Genomic DNA, 16609 nt, shown 5'->3' with positions numbered 1-16609 from the left:
TTTACCTCATGAAATACTTTGATTATCAATACATTATATTTTAAATCAATAATGAAAACTAAATATTGGTGATATATCCCTAAAGTAACTAATATTATGATAATTATTGGTGAATTAATCTTAATTTCTCCAATAATATATAATATTTAGGTGAATCAATGTAATCATGTATATAATATTTTAGCAAATCTTTGAGTTAATTTTTTTGATAAAATAAATTATTGAGCGATTTTAAATATTTTAGAATTGAATTTTATAAAAATGTGGCGATTTGGGTTGCATTAAATCTTAAATTATTAGCCAAAAATTTCTAAAATTAGCCAATTGGTGAATATTAGCCACTAAAAAATACCTTGCAACAGACCTCGCTAGATAAAAACAACAAGAAAATAAGGACCATGAATATTGGTATATAACTCAAGAAATATGTAACGTGAGAACTTGCACATTTAGGAAAAGGATCTAAGATAGGCCCTTGACATGAGATTAACTATGCACCACAAGAAATCAAAGCAAATATTTTGTAGTTTGTAATTGACTCTTAACACAAATGTGGACCTACCTTTATGTACATATGACTTACTATTTTCCTTTTCTTGGATTTGGATTTACTCTTCCAAGACTAGACCTATATTATAATTAAATGCTAGACTAGCTGACTTGTGGCTTCAGTAGCTATAAAAGAAGCTTAGTTAGATGTAGGAAAGTAGCATTCTTAGAGGAATTAAAGATCAAACATGTTGGCTAAGACTCTAAAATTGTAATTTCTTATTTTTTATAAGACTACAACTTGAAAGGCCTCACAATTGGACATGTTGTTTTCTTATATTGAAAGTTAAATAATCATACCTATGAATATGTTCCATTTGGCCTTGTGTTCTCTATTGTTATCTAATTTTGTGTATAGCTTCTTTGTGTAACTATGGGTAGGGTAGTGTTGGTAGGTTTGAGTTTATTCCTCTCTTATATCTCTCATCCCCTATCATCCCTAGGTTAGGTGTAATCAAAGCATATTTCTTTCTTGTGGCTTGGATTATGGAGAACCTTTTTGAATTTGGTTATAGGGTGGAAGATCTAGAATCTGGCCTATAACTTGTAGAAGGTTACTATCTTGTAGGAACTATTGTCAAAATGGTTCAAGGTAGAGGAAATATTGATAATGTTATTATGGGCATGCTGAGGCATGTTGTAGTGAAACTTGAAGCTGTTGAGACAACACAGAGAAGAGGTGTACATCTTGAAGATGTTAGTGATGATTCAGAAGCATCACCAAATCCTAATCCTAAACCTAGGTTTGAACAAGATGAGGAAAGGATTTTGAGAGTTTTGTCTAGGGAAAATATTAGACCTATTGTTGAACTTGCTTTCTATGATGGAAGACTTGAGACTAATGCAGTATTGGATTAGATTGTTGTGATCAATAAATAATTTAAGTATAAAGGTAATCCTAATAACAAGAAAGGCAAGATAACAGTCACAAAGTTGAAGGGCCATGCATCACTTTGGTGGGATCATTTGCAAACTGAGAGATAGAAAAGGGGAATGGAAAAGATCAAGACATGGACAAAGATGATTGTAAAGCTAAAGAAAAAAGTTATCCCTATAGATTACCAAGTTAACTTATTGAGGAAAATGAAGAATTTGAGGCAAAAAGACATGAGTGTGAAAGAATATATAGAAGAAATCTATGAGTTGGTATTAGATTTGGACATGTGGATGTTGAAGTTAAGAAGGTGGATAGATACCTGAATGGTCTAAGGACATCAATTCAAGATGAGATCAGCTATGTTAAAATGGACAATGTAGTAGAAGCATATTAGTACACTCTAAAGGCCAAAGAAAGATTGGAAAAGAGGCATGATCAAAGAAAAAGAGGAATAGATGGAAAATTTGAAAGAAATTGAGGTAGAACCTATGGAGAAGGTATTAGATTTGACATTGCAGTGCAAGATAAAGGAAAGTCAGAACAGAAGGAAGAACCTATTGGTAGAAGAGGTAGTTATAGTAGAGGTAGCTATACTAGTTACTGTGCGAATAATAATGGTGAGAAAAGAGAAGAAATATCTTGATGTAAAGGTACTTGTTATAAATACGGAGGACATAGAGCCTATGAATGTACTAACTCTAGAAAGAAGATTGGAGGAAATAGCAAAAGCACTGTGGCTTGTGAAGAAGTTGTCAAAACACTTAATGAACTTGAAAAGGATGAGAACCTTATGTTAAGAAGGATCTATTGAAAAAAATCCTTCAATTGTATATTATCATTGATGTTTACATAAATGTTAGTATTAACCGAGCAATGTAGAGTTTGCAATATTAACCTTGTATATCTCACTATTAACCGAGCAGTCGGGTAAAGGAATTTCTTTGTATTAATTGAATAGTTGGATAATATAGGGATTCCTACTTGTATTGATTGAGTGGTTAGGCATCAAAAGGAAAGCAATATTTACCAAGTGGTTGGGCATCGAAGGAGTCACAGTGTCAACCAGTGTTTAGTCCTAGTGTTGAGCTAGTGATAGCAAAATGCAAGTGTCTAATATTTGATTGCTTGAGGCCAACTATTTGGATGTTTATTTGAAAGGATATTCAAGTCAAATTGTCCTAGCTTATGATATAAAAGAAAGGTCAAGTTGTGAGGAAAAATTGTAACATGTGGAATATGGAATAAGATGGATATGTGAGTGAAGGAGAAGGCAGAGTAGGAAAGTATGAAAGATAAGTTGCAAAGAACATCTAATCAAGAAGGATCTAGAGGTCATCAAGCCATTATAGAGATCTGAATCTACAAAGGAATTTTCTTTATCAATCAGGTAAAAAAAATTGTTTCTTTCTAACCATTGTAATAGTAAAGAAATATCTTAATAGAGTTGACTTAACAGTCATTTCTTAAAATGTTGAAGGAAATTAATTCTACCTTCCTCTATCTTATCCCAAAGAAGAATGGAGCTGATTCTCCAAACCAGTTCAAACCTATTAGTCTTTGTAACTTGATTTATAAAATCATGAACATTCTTCCAATCTTGATCTTTGAGCAACAAAATGGTTTTATTCCTAGTAGACAAATCCTTAACTCCATTATTTTTTTGCATGAAAATATCCATTCCTTATCTCTTTCTAACAATCAAGGTTTTATAATGAAATTTGATATAGCCAAAGCTTATGATAGATTTGAATGGTGTTTTCTCCAAAAGATCCTAATGTATTTTGGCTTTAGTGTCAATGTGATTAAGCTTATAATGCAGATGGTTTCTACAAATTTAGTTGTTGTGTTGGTCAATGGGAGCTCTACTAAAAAAATTAAACCCTCTAGGGGGCTGAGACAAGGTGACCCCTTATCTATGATTAATTTTACTATGATGACTTATTGTCTGGGGAGATATATTGGGAAGATGGTTTCTAAAGGGGAAATTCAAGGCTAGAGACCCTTGTCTCATCATGTTATTTTTTCTCATGAAAAAATTGTGGATGCTACCATTTTCCTTGGAAAATTTGATGTTAAAGAGGCAAGGAATCTTAAAAAGGCTCTTAACCTTTACTCATCTACTACTGGATAGTTGATTAATTGGAACAAGAGTTCATTATTTTTTATCAATACTTTAGTTGCTAGACAAGGAAAGATTGCTAATATTCTTGGGTGCTCTATAGGATCTTTTCCATGTACTTATATTGGATCACCATTGGGGTTGAGCCCTCCAAAGATTTTTTGGGAGGATCTTATTAATAAATTCAATAAGAAACTAGTTGGGTAGAAAGGTAATTTTTTAAGTCAAGTTGGTAAAGTCACTCTCCTCAAAGCTTGTCGTCAAAGTATTCCTACATATTATTTGAGCCTCTTTAGGATCCCAACAAAATTTGTTGATGCAATTGATCAAATTCAAAGAAATTTCATTTGGTCTAGAATAGAGGAAAAAAAGAGAATGGCCTTAATTTCTTGGGAAAAGATTTGTAAACCTAAACTAGAAGAGAGATTTGGTATAAGATTAGTTAGAAGTATGAACAAAGCTTTATTAGTTAAACAAGGTTGGAGAGTCTATCATGATAACAAGGAATGGAGTTCTATTTGGAAACATGAGTACCTTGTTGAGGCTCCTTCCTTTTCTGATTTTCTCTCTTACCTTATTGTTCCTTATTCTTCTATAATCTAGAATTTGGTTCAAGGAGTTAAACATATTTTAAACAAAGGATGCAAATGGAAAGTAGGTAATGTGAGAAAGATAAAGTTTTGGGATGATGAATGGCTATTGGATCATCCTTTGATTGAAGCTTTTGATGATGGGACTTTTTTTGATAGGTGTAAATAGGATTATGGTGAATTTATGGAGAATTATTGGGTTCATAGTAAATGGGCCAATATTGCTATGATTAATCAGGATTTTTCCAACATCTAGTTGACCTTGAATGTTGTAAGCCTTTACCCTCAAAAAGAAGATACTTTGGTTTGGGGGATTGAACCAAGAAGATGCTTCAAGGTCTCATCTATTTTTGAATTGGAGGACAGAGGAAATACTCCTATGTGGGATAAAGCATGGCTTAAAGGGCTTACTCCTAAAATCAATGTCTTTTTTTGGACTTTGCATCAAAATAGAATTTTAACTCTAGATACTTTTCAAAAGAGAGGAGTCTACTTGGTGAACAAATGTTGTCTCTGTAAGATGGACTTTGAAGATAGGAGTACCTTTTCTTAAATTGTAGTTTTAGCCAGAATGTCTAGAGTTATCTCCTTAACTACTAGAATTTAGCTAGGGTTTAGCACAATGACATTGATCAATGTTTTCATGGTTGGACATGTCCAACTAAGGATGTTGATATAGTTTTTCTTTGGAATATTTCTCTACCTTATCTCTGGTGGGGTATTTGGAAGGAGAGGAACAATAGAATTTTTAGAAATAAGGAGATTCCTAATTGGGTATTAGGTCAAAATATTATTAGAACTATAAAGAGAACTTTAAATCTCAAAGAAAAATATTTGATGAGATGAAAATAAGTAATCCTATGAATGCTAAAGGCACTATAACAAAATAGAAGGATCAAAGACAAAATATAAAGTGGAGATCTCCATCTTTGGGTTGGATTAAAGGTAATTTGGATGGCTCTACTAAAGAGAATCTAGAAAAAGCTAGATGTGGAGGTGTTTTGAGAGACCACTACAGTAGGGTTGTGGATACTATTGCAATACCTATAGTCAGGTATACTAGCCATAAAGTAGAAGCAACACCTTCTTTGTTCACTATGAGGATGGCAGTGGAATCTAGTTTTTAGAATCTTCAGTTGGAAGGTGACTCACTTAATATTATTAACATGTTGAATAAAAAGAGTTCAATTACTTGGAGTATTGAGGGAAGTATAATGGAAATAAAAGACCTTATGAATAAATTTGATAATGTCTACATCTCTCATATTCTTTGAGAGGGCAATAAAGTTGTTGACTAGATTGTGAATCAAGTGGTCTACATGGAAACAAAGTTGAGTTGGCAAGATGACCTAAGTAAGGAAGTGGAGCTGATGGAAATTGTTAATTATGATATGACACATGCTAATGAAGGAAATATCATACAAGATAAAGGAATTTATTAAGGGAAGTGATGGGTTTGTGACAAATTTTTTGAGTATCCTTAGGTGGTACTTTTGTATAATTATGCATTGTACTTGGCACACATGCAAGGTTAAAGGTTTCTTGGAAATCAATAACACCTCAGTTTTCTTTTTGGTTACCATTAATCAATCTAGTTGTAGGTGCAAAGCTGAATTCAAGATGGGAGAGGAACCAGGAAAATAAGAGCCGAATAATTGCAAAGAGTGGAAGGCAAATTTGGATGTTTCGGATATACTTGAAAAAGGGAAAGTTACAACTTATATCAAGAAAATTCAAGGGTATAAGCCACACATTATAGAGTCCTTCAAAAATAGGATTGAAGATATGGTAATGCTACATGGGGTCACTGTGAAGTTGTCGAAGGAGTTCATTACTAAGATTATAGCTCTTCCAATGGAGGGCCTCAAATTCAACAAAGAAACCAATATCTCAAATGTGGCCTTCAAAAAATTCCCTAAAACTAATGAAGAGGAGAAAAAGATGAAGAATAATGGTGATTTCTATGACCTAAGCTAGATTAAGGTAATCTCGAGGGATGTTTTATCATACATTCATGAGCATCTTATCCTAGATGGTAGAGCTTAGAGAGTCCACAAGTTTCATTTTGTATTCCTAAATCATTTTAGGTATAAAGATAGAATCTCTTTCCCATGTTACTTAAAGTACTCTCTGATACAAAGCCTCCAAGAACATAGGAAGAAGGATTCTCATCATATGCTCCATGAGGGCTTAATCCTTCTTATTGATAAATATTGTAAAAGAAAGGTTGTTAAACCCTCTCTGATTATGGAGAAAAAATGGAAAATGTCTAGTAATGAATCTCACTCAAAGAAAAAGATTAAAAGTGAGCAAGGCACTAGTGATAGAAAGAGTACCAAAAAGGGTCACAAATGGGAGATTAAAAAGAAAAATATTGACAAAGTGATAGATTCTGAGAATTCTATCAAGGATGATAATAAAACTAAAATGGGAGACCTTAGCTTAAACCTAGAAGGTTATTCTGGGAGCAAGGGTATGTCAAATGGTAAGGATCATGTGGAGGAAAGTAAAGATGGAAAAACTAAATTAAACGTAAGGTCTGAAGCTTTAAAGGATGAGGAGGAGAAACAAAGCGTTCACTTTTCTCCTCCCAACACCAAATCTAGTGAGGAGAAAATGGACATTGACATAGAAAAGAATAACAAGGGTAATGTCCTTGTTATGAAAGAGCGTAGTCTGAGCAAGGAGAAGGAAGGGGAACTTAATGAGAAGAAGGTTTCTAACACTAATATCTAGGTTAATAATACTATTGACACACCAATAAGGAATGAAGAAGGTAGCAAAAATGAGCCTTACCATGTGAAGCTTTCTTTCTTTCATACTACTAAGCTAAAAGTGGAGGCATCCCTACAAGTGGACTCATAGCTATACAATGAAATCATGGTGCTCACGAAAAAATTTGAGGTCATTCAGAAAGAGTTGGACCATGAATGTGCTATGAGAGCTCACCTAGAGAAATATCCCTAACAAACTAAATGATTATGAGTTTGAACTCCATCACTAATTAAGGATAGTGTGCAAAGAATGGAGTAGGTTACTTCTAATTTGTGTGTCATGGTGGACAATCTAGACAAGAAAAACAATGAGGAGATCATGTCTCCAAGCACTATTGGGGAGAGGAGTCTAGGAGGGCCTAGCAAGAGAACAAGGCAGAGTATGAGGAAAAAGATTAATGAGGCTCCAAAGGTTCTTGTTTCTACCATAGTTGATATTATCCAGAGTATGGAAAAAGTAGGCAAGGAGGTGGAGAAGATCATTAAGGAGTTTTTGTAGGTGCTGGTTGTGGTTGCTAGTTTGGGTGATTTTGATGGTTCTATTTTTTTCATTTTTTCTAGCTTTTGTTTAAATAGTAGGTTCCAAGTCCTTGTAAAATCTAGGTGTGTTTGGTTTAAACTTGCAGTTTCATATCCTTGTAAACCTAGTTTTTGTGTTATTTTACTTTACTCAAGGCTTTAGGTCCCTTTAAAACTTGGTAGTCTTTAATTTTGATCTTTTGCTTTTGTTAAAGGGTTTCGGGTTCCTTTAAAGCCTATTTTTACCTTAATCTAAAAGAGCCATTTCTTAAATCCTCTAACAAGGTGACATTTCAAGATTGAAGTGTTTCAAGACCTCTAACAAGGTCACTCCTAACAAGGTGATCTAAATTCTCTAATGGGGTCATACTTAATAGTACATTTTGTAACCTTTAATAGGGTTGGCTTCTAATATGGCTCACTTTAGAAGAGTGAAAATTATTGTGACTAGTTGCAAGGTAGTTTTTTCCCAAATTGGGTTTCCATGTTAAATCTTGGTGTCATCTATGTTCATGCTATTTTCTCATGCTTGATGTTTCTACAACTAATTTACTCGAGGATAAAATAGTTTAATAAATCTTAAAGATTGCTTTGTTAACTGAGTGATAGTAAATCCTAATGTTAACCGAGCTAGTCAATATTGCGTGTTTAGTGGAAGTTTTTTTTGGCATCTAAGGGATAAGGATTTTTTTTGTGGTAACTAATTCACCCCTTCCCTCTCAATTACTCTCTTACATTTCCAAAAATTGGTATCAAAGCATTTGGTGCTTGTAGGAAAAAAAATTTAAGGACCTAAGCTAAAGATCAAGATGTCTTATAGAATAGAGATCCTAAGCTAAACAGAGAGAATGTTTCAGCATGGTAGGAGTTGATGAAGATGCATCTATCAATCATTAGTGATGTTGGTGTGTTCTACTTGGAAAATAAATATGTGCCACCACCCAAACCTATGACTATGGAGCAAGTGAAATAGGCAAAGGAGCACAATCTAATGATGTTTGATATAGCTTCCTCTTTGAACTATTCTGAATCTGATGAAGTCAAAGATTTTCCTATTGCATTTGACATGTAGGCTAAGCTACAAAAAGTCTATGGAGGTGATAAAAATGTGCAAAGAGCCAAAACAAAAAGTTTAAGAGGTAACTTTGATCGATTGAAAATCAAAGAATTTGAGGACATTAGCCAATACAGTGAAAGGATCAAAAAAAGTTTAAGTGCAATCAGAGTTGCAGGAGGTAAAATTGATGAATTAGGGTTTATTAGATTAAATGGTTTTTAAATTATGAATATTTACAATTAGGGTTTATTAGATTATGGTTTTTATTTAGAATTGTGATTTATTACATTATGGTTTTCAAATTATGAATATATATTTAGAATTTGGGTACATTTTAATTATTGTCTTTTAAATTATGAAATTTATTTAGGATGTAGTGAAATAGGACAACCTACTGAGATTGGAGAAGGTTCATCCCAAGTTCAAACATGTATGTATGCACACATCTCTCGCAAACTTATAATCTCTAGAAATTCTAGATTTCTACCTAGGTGTAGAGGAAAACTTTATATCTTTGATTCTTTATTTTAGAGACAAATCCCCAAGTACAAACTTGCTTGATTTTATTTTTTGTATCATGCACATGCAATAGTAAATGATGAAAATGTTGGACATGTGGAAATTGAAGATGAAGCAATGGATATTGAAGAAGGAGCATCTAAAGGTTAGATAAAATTGTATTTAATATTTCATTTGTTATGTTATATATATACATATGTGGACACTAAAGAAAATTTGTATCTTAAGTCTTTATTTTAATTTTTCTTGTAGCCCGAGATCAAACAAAAAATGAGAATGTTAATATAGATGAAAGTTTGAAGAGAAAAATTAATCATAGAAACATAGATCATTTAATTGAAATGGATGTGGAAAAATTAAGAGAATATGTTAGTCAACCTACACATACTACGAAGGGGAAATTGAATAAAAAGTCTAAAGAAAAATTGCACAATTTGAGAATCTTGATGCATTGGAGAAAACTCAACTATTATCAATTTCACTTCTTACAAATGAATTAAAAGAGCCATTGAAACTATTGGGTATAGATACAAGTGTAAAAAAGAGGAATACTTCTAAACTACAAAAAGATATTGTTGAAAATGTTAAGGAAGGGTTACACTCCATTGGGAAAAAAATCTAGATCTACAGATAAATCCATTGCACAAAGAGTGATATTAACATCTATTTTAAATAATAAATTATGGCAAAAAAAGACAAATCTCTTCACTGTCATCTCATATTGGGTATAGTCAAAAGACGATATTACATTATCTAAAAAGGAGAAACAATTTGGATGATAGTACATTAGAAGGAAACTGGGCGCTAATGTGTAGAGTTCCTCGATTTGATAGGATTGTGGAAACAATTAAGAACTTAGTCATTCAATTTTGGATTGATAATACTCATTCTTCAAAAAATAGAAGAGATATCATCAAGCAAAGGATTGGGCCTAAGGAGTATCTTCAACATGCAAAACAATGGTTGGATGTCACACAACATGAATTGTATCTCTCATTTTGTAATTTAAATCCCAGTGTGAAGATTAGACAAACAATGTTTGAAATATTTAAACCCTATTTTGCAAAAATAAATAGATCTTTTGAAACATGTTTTTGTCGATATCATGTTGAATTTGATTTTTACTATCAAGGGTTCAAAAAGATGATAGAAGAAAATATTGGTTCTCAAAGTTTTTTTTCATAAACGATCGAGCCAATTCATAACATCAATCTTATGTGAGAAACCAAATGATCATGCAATATGTGAAATAGATTACATAAGGGGAACTTGTGAAAAATGTGGTAACCTGGACAAATTTCCTTTGAGAGATGAAGATATTGATATGACAAGGATAGTAAATGTAAGAGATACAAGTAAATAAAGTCAAAAATAAAAGTTGGAAAAGAATCAACAAGATTAGAATATGTAGAGGATGACATACCTGCTAGAGAATTTATATCAAATTTTGGTAAATTGATTCAACCATATGTACATCATGATTTTTTTGCTAAGTGGCAAGCAGAAAAATTTCAAACACTAAGAGAAACTTTCCCACTCAGGACAATTTTATCTATTGTTGACTTTGTAGAGAATTACTCATTCATTTCTCAAAAACAACTTCAAGCAGAATACTACTATACAGAGTAGGTTACTATTATGGTTCAAGTATCTTATTGACATGCACAAATTTATTTGGATGGTGTGGAAAGTATAGATCAAGCACGGGTCATAAAAAAAGAGTATCACTTTTACATTAGTGATGAAAAAGAACATGACACACATTTTGCGAAACATTGTTTTAAGACATTTTTTGATTATTTGAAAAAAAGGGCATAAAAATGGAAAAACATTTTGTATGGTTAGATGGATGTGCAACACAATTTAAATCAACTAGACCATTTTATGCATTATGTAGATATCATTGATGCCTTAATATACCACACATTTGGAGTTTTTTCGAGAGTGGACATGGAAAGGGTGAGAATGATGGTGCATGAGCTTGTATCAAATGTTCTTTAAGAAAGTATCAAATGGACTATAGAGGATATCGCATTAATAATGCTCATTATGTGGTTGAGTTGTGCAAAACACATTTTATGGTGCCAAAAAATACAGATAACAAGCGGAGCGAGTCACACCATTTAGAGTATTTTGGGAGGTATCAGATATAAATTAATTTTCAAATACTATTTCATTAAATCAATTTTATAAATTTAATACGTTATGTCATAACTAAATTATGGTACATACACACATGTTGAAAACTCTCTTTTTTTTTATATGTATGGACCTTAGATTCAGGTGTCAATAGAAGATCAATGCATGCATGCAAGAGGGTAGAGAAGATGCAATCATTGTATTCATTTATGAGTACAGATAGTAATGTGTGGTCATTGTACACAAGAGAATACTCATTTTTTTTCCTAATTGTATTGATGAAAACTATGATGGTTTCATTAATCAAGAATGTGGATATGTGAGTGAATGGACTTTGGTGCCACTAGATGTTATCAATACGAATGAGTTTGTGGATAAAAACTATGATGATATTCCATTGATTTCCACTAATTATGACCATATTTTAGGTTTGATCAGAGTTGGTATGTATTTCATTTTTTTTTTTAATTTTATATATATACTCATGTACATGACACATGGAATTTATATACATATACTTTGTGTAGGCAATATTTTTGCAGTCATGGTAGAATCTAAAAATGTAGAAGGTGTTAAATATTATTTATTATGTTGCACCACACAAAGAGAGAAGCTAACAAAGACTAAAATAAGTGATAGAATTATGTTTCCCACAGGTTAGTATATATAGTTGAGTCATGTACGTGTATGTACATCTATGTTTTTTTATGAATTAAAATTTATTGACTTATTTGATTGACCTATATGCAAGTTCTATTGTTGTACAGGGAACACATTTGAAGCAAAATAAAGTACTTAAGAATGGGATTCATTTCACTAATTATGAACCTAACAATAAGGTATATCAGTATAGTAACCATGTTATTGCCACTGGTCTAACTCTTCATCCAGTCAAAGGACTTGGAATACGTAAGTGGAGGCTCGATATTGATGATCACAAGAAAATATTAAATGTTATACAGCAATGAGCTGACCCACTTGATACAAGCTAGAAATAACTTGTTGAAATATTTGAAATTTGAAATTTGGTTGAACAATTTGAAATCTTAAATTTGGCTGAAGTAAATTTGAAATTTGAACTTTGGTTCAATAATTTGAAATTTGGTTGAAATTAGGACTTGTTTCTTAAGGGGATGAAATTAAGACTTGTAACTAATTATATATTAAGTTTTTACTCTTTCATTTAAATTTTGTTTACTTTAAATTGTGATTCATAACTAATTATCTAGTTCAATTAGGTACTTGTATGCAACTAATTAGGACATGTACCTTGAGGGGAAGAATTTGAACAATTGTCTTAAGGGGATCAAATTATGACTTGTGTTTTAAGGGGATAAAATTAGGACTGATAACTAATTATATATTACTTTTACTCTTTCATTTAACTTGTGTTCAATTTAAATTGTGATTTGTAACTAATTATCTAGTTTGATTAGGTACTTCTATGCAACTAATTAGGACATGTTCCTTGAGGGGAAGAAATTTGAACAACTCTCTTAAGGGGATCAAATTAGGACATGGGTCTTAAGGGGATGAAATTAGGACTTGTAACTAATTATATATTACTTTTACTCTTTCATTTAACTAATGTTCAGCTTGAATTGTGATTCATAACTAATTATCTAGTTCAATTAGGTACTTGTATGCAACTAATTAGGACATGTGCCTCAAGGGGAAGAAATTTGAACAATTTTCTTAAGGGGATCAAATTAGGACTTGTAACTAATTATATATTACTTTTACTCTTTCATTTAACTTATGTTTAGTTTAAATTGTGATTTGTAACTAATTATCTAGTTCAATTAGGTACTTATATGCAACTAGTTAGGACATGTGCCTCAAGGGGGGAAATTTGAACAATTGTCTTAAGGGGATCAAATTAGTACTTGTGTCTTAAGGGGATGAAATTAGGACTTGTAACTAATTATATATTACTTTTACTCTTTCATTTAACTTGTGTTCAGTTTAAATTGTGATTCATAACTAATTATAGTTCAATTAGGTACTTGTATGCAACTAATTAGGACATGTGCCTCAAGGGGAAGAAATTCGAACAATTTTCTTAAGGGGATCAAATTAGAACTTGTGTCTTAAATGGATGAAATTAAGACTTTTAACTAATTATATATTACTTTTACTCTTTCATTTAACTTGTGTTCAGTTTACATTGTGATTCATAACTAATTATCTAGTTCAATTAGGTACTTGTATGCAACTAATTAGGACATGCGCCTTGAGGGGAAGAAATTTAAAAAATTGTCTTAAGGGGATCAAATTAGGACTTGTGTCTTGAGGGGATGAAATTAGGACTTTTAACTAATTATATATTACTTTTACTCTTTCATTTAACTTGTGTTCAGTTTACATTGTGATTCGTAACTAATTATCTAGTTCAATTAGGTACTTGTATGCAACTAATTAGGACATGTGCCTCGAGGGGAAGAAATTTGAAAAATTGTCTTAAGGGGATCAAATTAGGACTTGTGTCTTAAGGGGATGAAATTTAGACTTGTAACTAATTATATATTACTTTTACTCTTTCATTCAACTTGTGTTTAGTTTAAATTGTCATTCATAACTAATTATGGTTCAATTAGGTACTTGTATGCAACTAATTAGGACATGTGCCTCAAGGGGAAGAAATTCAAACAATTGTCTTAAGGGGATCAAATTAGGACTTGTGTCTTAAGGGGATGAAATTAGGACTTGTAACTAATTATATATTACTTTTACTCTTTCATTTAACTTGTGTTCAATTTAAATTGTGATTCATAACTAATTATAGTTCAATTAGGTACTTATATGCAATTAATTATGTAAAGTTAATTACCTAATTTTAACCCTAACATAATAATAATCTAACATAATCCAACATAATCTATCATAATCTAACATAATTTCCAAGATAACACAAAATTATCCTTGACATAATATAACATGTCAAAGAACATAATCCAACATAATCCTTCTAATCTAAAATAATTTCCAACATAACTAGAACATTATCCAACATAATCTAACATGTAAAAGAACATGTAGTAGATAACATAATCCAACATAATCTAATGTATTTAATCTAACATAATATCCAACATAATAGAACATTATCTGGACAACATAATCTAACATTTAAAAGAACATAGTCCAACATAATCCAACATAATGTAACATATAAGAACATAACTATTTATGTACATGTCAATCATCAAACATGTTAAATTTGGATGAAATTCTATATCAAATAATATCTCTGGACAAAAGTCTAGATCAAATAATCTATAATATATAAAAACTATGATCATCAAGTGCAGGACTATCATCATGGTGTCTCCTCACAGTGTGGTCTAAAAACTGACTATCACCTAGATGCTCACTAGGATGTGCTGACCCTTATATATATTAAAGAGAAAGTGAAATCAATGTACATAATTTCATATTTAATTAAATCTCTTTTAAATTTACTTGAATTACATGCAATTTAAATATTACATTTAAAACTCACATGTGTCTGATTCAAAAAAAAAAAAAAAAAATTACCTGTCCACTACTAACATCATCAAATAAGTCTTAATGATGTACATGATTGGGCATCAAAGATGGAGTAAAAATAGGAATGTACCCCTATAATACATACATACATGTGTGCAATAAATCATATTAAAACATGTACATGTGCATAAATTATTAGTTGAAAATATGCTTGAAATTGAAATTTTAACATGAATGTAAAAAGACTATAGATTTACTTGTGTAGATGTTGGCATCTAATAATACTCAGATTACCTAGCATCAGTCGTGTCCACCAATTTATCTAAATTTTGTTGGGCCTCATCTAGCTTCATCGTTGCATCTATGTTAGCATGACTAGTGGCTAGCATACATCCTAATAATGACGATCCAAGCAGACTGACTAGATGAGATGGCATAGAAGTAGAATCATCACATGTCAACAAGTTCATCCATCATGTGGTTGAAAAACTAAAGTCAACATCATCAAGGCCCACATCTAAACTCTAATCATGCCTTGCACTGGCTGAAGGGTCTATACTACTATGTATATGTCTCTATGTAGAAAAAGAGTGGTCAGTAGGTGGATCATGATGTGTACTACCACCATGAGCACTACCTGATCGAGGAGAGGAATATGGCTAAGGATGTGACCCAATACCACCATGGACACAATGTTGAACATCTAATATGGGTATGCCAAGATTCTTTGATATAAATATATATGAATACAATAGATCCTCAGCAAGACTACTCATAGTATCTTGTGCCAACACTCTAGTGAGACCCTCTAAGCTAGTTAGTGAAGGGATTCCTGATGCACTATACAAGTCTCCTAAAGATGAAGCACTAGGTGATGATCTAGAATGCCAACATGACATAAAATACTATCCAACCTCATCACTATAAATAGATCTAATAGCTACATTAATGTCCCCAACTCCCTAAATTACCCCTACAACTGTGTGCTATGCATGGCCTCATCAGCTAATGGACCTAATATAGGGGAAATAGCAAGTGTCCTCTCTCTAAAAATCCACCTATGTATCAGTGGTGGATGACCCGGCTGCCTATCAACTAGTCTATCATGCTCATGTCTTAAATGTAATGGTAAATCAGTGTAGTCCACCACCCTATGTAATTGAACCTTAGTATAAACCTATCATGCAAAATAGAGTGGAATTTGGTCATTATTTGGACAATGACCATGAGCAGCAAGGAAGCGTGAGTATATAAGTGAAGCCATCTATGGATCTATACACTTAAGGGGAGAATACCCCTTCACATACTTTAGTGGAAGATAATGAGGGAAACATTCTCTCTTTAGTGTCTCTTTGGACACTAAGCCCTATACCTACTACTATGAGAGCCCTAAAGAGACCTCTCGTCTCTTATTGTCAAGGACAATCTATATAGTATGTGCAAAATATGGAGCATCACCATGAATCTCATCTCTAACATAGGTGAGACTTCGTAAGATTCTCTAACATGTACTACTATAAACACTAGAGCATGTGCCACTAGCCAAGGATTCATGAAGTCTATGAATCTCTTGGTTAGTGTGCTCATAGAGCATGTCAAGTGGGATAGGCTGCTAATCTATGGGAATAGCATATTGCTAGGGGCATATAGGCTACTACTCAGAGGGGATAGGAGGCTATTGTTGCTCAAGGGGGATAGCAAGCTACTACTCAGGGGGATGGGAGGCTACTGCTCGAGGGGGGATAGGAGGCTGCTCGAGGGGATATGAGGCTATAGATCTGCCATGTGAAGTTCAATGTATGTACTATGCCTACATCTATTTAATGTGTAAATCTAAAATTAAAATTAAAATATGAAATTTTTAATAAACTTAAAATTTATCAAGTACAATGACATTTAAGAAACTAATATTTATAATATGTGTAAGCATGAAGTTCCAACATAACATATATACATGTACACTACTACATGTGTGAA

This window comes from Cupressus sempervirens, chromosome 6 (genome assembly GCF_028749045.1).
Source record: "Cupressus sempervirens isolate cs-2001-9-10 chromosome 6, ASM2874904v1, whole genome shotgun sequence".
Taxonomy (NCBI): Eukaryota; Viridiplantae; Streptophyta; class Pinopsida; order Cupressales; family Cupressaceae; genus Cupressus; species Cupressus sempervirens.
The sequence above is the reverse complement of the archived record's forward strand: the minus strand, read 5'-3'. Positions refer to the sequence as shown.